This window comes from Octodon degus, unplaced genomic scaffold (genome assembly GCF_000260255.1).
Source record: "Octodon degus isolate 3935 unplaced genomic scaffold, OctDeg1.0 scaffold00214, whole genome shotgun sequence".
Taxonomy (NCBI): Eukaryota; Metazoa; Chordata; class Mammalia; order Rodentia; family Octodontidae; genus Octodon; species Octodon degus.
The window spans coordinates 3,110,155-3,114,395 of NW_004524790.1; positions in this window are offsets into that span (position 1 = coordinate 3,110,155).

Consider the following 4,241-nt stretch of genomic DNA (forward strand, 5'->3'; position numbering starts at 1 on the left):
GCACAGGTCCTGCTTTACCTTGGTCTTAACCATCCAGTAGAAAAGTATGAAGACGAAATATAGGAAGTAAAGCCATGGTGTTATGTTGAGCTGTGGGGGACTCAGGTCAATAATTTCTTACATTGCCAGTGAAACCATAGACCCAATGATATTATGGGCTACTGGACTCTTTGAGAATATTTTGCTGAGTTTACACACCTATAATATTCAATAATGGAACTTAGAATAAATGGGGTATACCGATGAATGTCCATTTTGTATCTCTGTATTCAAAGTGGTTAGGATAGATATATAGTTACATTCTCTTAATGAATGATTTGTTCTAATAATGTTTGTAAATAGGATCACGAGTCCGCATCTTGTACAGCATTTAACCACTAAGAAGAATATATGCAGTGTATTATTTGTTGAAACTGTACTTCCAATTTGATTTGAAGCTGTCTCATTGCGATCTGTTTATCAATAAAATTTTGGAAAAAAAATAAATGAAGGACCATTTTGCAGTGAAAATATAGATAGGTAGATATAGATAGATAGATAGATAGATAGATAGATAGATAGATAGATAGATAGATGGATAGATAGAGAAAGAGAGATCAATCTATATATACAAAACAATTAGCATAGATATATAGTTACTTTCTCTTAGTTCAATGAGAAGAAAGTTTTGAACTAATAGTTTTTAAATAAGATATCATGTCTGGATCTTATACTATGAATAACTTCTATCAAGTTAACAATATGCAATGCATTAATTATTGTAATAGTCCAACTAACCTGTTTTTAAACCATCTCATTGCTACTTCTTTCTCAGTAAAATTAATATTAAAAAAAGAAAATTAAATAGTTTAGATTCCATATGAGCAATATTTCGCTATTTCAGGAGAAAAATTAGGGGGCCCCAAAGCCTATGACAACACATTGCTTATTTTTAGTTAAAGAAGGGTGTCATGTAGGACCAACATACCTGTGTTATTCCTGTGGTCCACTCTATTAAATCCTCAGATAAAGTCATTTTTTGGCCATAGGGAGCGTGTAAGGAAAATGTTCCTAGTATAACCTTCAGTCGAAGGCCTTCTGGAAAATTCCAAAAATTGAGAATGTCATATTCTGAATCCAGTTTCCTTTTGTCATCCAAGTTCACTTGGTCTCCAGCAGGATTGTTAAATTGGATGTTCTTCAGAAAGGGATGAAGCTAGAGGAGACAGTTCATGCTATGTGAATAGGGCTCCAGAATAAATATAGAAAATATGGGTGTAAGAAAGTCCCTAAATGGTTTCAATTCCTTTTACACAAAACAATTTGAACTGTAGTGTCTATTGAATTATAGCACATAAATGTCTAAGGACTAAAATGTGACCATTATACAAAACTCTCGGTCAATTTCTGAGAAAATATTCCATGCAAGCCCATGTAAACAAAGTTTTGGGGCTAAGGACATAGTCAATGGCACCATGCCTCACTTTCAAATGAAAGGTCATGAGTCTTATTCAAGGTACTCAAAAATAAAAAAGTTAAATGTATAAGCTTTGTTAGCCAATAATGATAAGTATAGAATGAAAGTTTCTAATACCCACAATGTACATTGTCTAACTACAGCAACAAAATGAGCTCTTCAATATATCAGAAAAGTTTGAAAAATAAAAGCAAAATTCCTCTATTATGTACTGTAGGGATTAACGCTATTTAGTTTCATCACTGACAGAAGATATTGTAGATGTGCTTTAATAATGTTATAGGCCCTGTTTAGCAAGGTACTGATGTCCGATGGACAGAATCAGTGAGCTAGCTCTCTATTTCCTCCATCTTTCCAGTGACTTCTTGATTGAGAGTTCTATCAACTCAGCTCAAGAATTAGCGAAGTGAAGCACAAAATCAATAGACACCAAATTTGCCCATGTCTAACTTGTGCTCACTGCCAATTGTACTTGCATAGCCACAAGGTCATACATGTTGTAACAAGCTTTTCTTTCTTTTCTAACAGTATTTGAATCTCTGGAGGAAAACCTCATCACACTTAACAGACTGGGAATTCAATCAAACAGAAATCAACATTCCACTGTCAATGAATTGATAAGGATGGAACTTGGGACAGACACAAACCAAGAATCTCCTAGCACAGAATAAAATCCTGAAGTACAGACTCTTCCTGAATAGGCCTCACTGCTAGTGACATAGATATCTACTATGAAAACTCACAAGGACTACCACAATAAACAAAATAAATATTATTTTTAAATGTCAAAACAAGGACCAAAATGCAATCTCTGTCAGCCAGCCCACAAAGAACAAGACCAGAGATATCAATATAGAGTAAATTGGAAGCCAAAAATCTCACATTTCTGAAATGATAGAAACCAAAGTACAAAAAAATTAAATCTCCAATCCATCAGGATATGTTAGAAATCAGTTCATACATACTCTCTCATGTAATAAAATAAGGGATAACAATAATGGAAGAATTTCTCAGCATTTATAAAAAATAAAAGATTAAAAACATAGAGGAACACAGAAAATGATAAAAACTGGAAAGAACAATATAGGAAACAATTAGAATGCATGAAACAGATTGAGGAAATTAAAAATTCCACGGAAATCTGGCAAAACTGCTTGAAGAAAACTGAGGAAAAACTTTCAGACTTTGAAGACTATACTGCAGTCTGCAAAATTAAGAGAGGAAAGATCTCTTTAAAATAGCAAGGGACTAGTAAATAACAGTTTAACAACTGAAATATGGTGCAAAGAAAAACAATATAAGACTGATAAATGTCAACAAAAAAGGATTCAACACAAATGATATCAAAAGACTACTTACAGAAATAATATAAAATGTTCCCAAGCATGGGAAAAGAATCTGAAATACAAATAAGGAAGGCATATAACTCCAATCAGTGATGCATAAAATAATTCTACACCCAACAGATAATAATCAAGATCCCAGAAATTTAGAACAAGAACAGAATATTAAAACTATTAGAGCTCACTTGGATGCAGTGCTCACTCCTCCACTGTCGTGGAGGTCAGGCTGAGCCCCAGAACGTGACACAGCATTGGTGATTCCTACCCAGATTACCACCACCACTATCATCTGGGGAGCCTTGCAGACCAGAGCTATGACCCAGTACCATATCTGTTGTGAACAACTGAACAATAAGAGCATCAAAATGTTTAAACAAGGGAGCAAAAGACAACATCAGATATACAACCTGCCCAAAAATAAAGGAGTAAAGGACATAGAAGAACTTGGAAGCCACAAACCTGAAATTTCTGAAATGGTAACAACTGAAGTGAAGAAATGACTCCATCAGGCTACAGAAGAAATTATATTACAAATAATCTCTCAGGTAAAAATAGAAATGACAACAATCATGAAAATACTACTCAGAACAGCTAAGTAAAACTGAGATAAACATACAGTACAATAGAAAATGATAGAAATATTGAATGAACAATTCAGGAAAGAATTAGAAGGCTTGAAACAGATTTAAACAAATATCCAGGAAATTAAGAATTCCATTGAAAACTGGCAAAACCTTTTGAATGAAAATGAATATATAAATTTCAGACATTGTTGACAACAGTGCAGCTAGTGATCCTGAAAGGAAAGATCTCTTTAAAAACGAAACCATAAAACAGCAATTCAAGAGCTTCAGGATGATTCAAAGAGAAGCTAATAATGATAGGTATAAACAAAAGAGCAGGAGTCAAAATAAATGACTTAAAAAGACTTTCCAAAAGTAATAGCACAGAATTTCTCAAACATGGGGAAAGAATCTGACACACAAATAAGTGAGGAATGACAACTAGAGCTAGGCATAAGAAAAATAAATCTATCCCCACACACATAACAAAGATTCCATAAATTGAGCAAGAGACAGAATATTAAAAGCTGCTAGAGAACAAAAATCACATTAGTACAAAACCCATCAGAATCATGGCAAATTTTACAATAAAAACAATCAAGCCCACAAGAGCTTCAAATGAATTATTACATGTCTTCAAAGAAAACAACTGCCAACCCCGATTGATGTACCGTGTAAAATTATCTATCCAAATTGATGCAGAAATAAGATACTTCCATGACAAAGAAATACTGAAGAAATTAATAACAACCAAATAAAACCTACAAAAAATACTGACAATGTGGCTCTGTGCTGCAATGGATAGCAATGGAAGTTGAACTTCAAACCAAGAATAATCGAAAGAGATAAGAAAGTCACTAACATTCGACTTATAAAAAC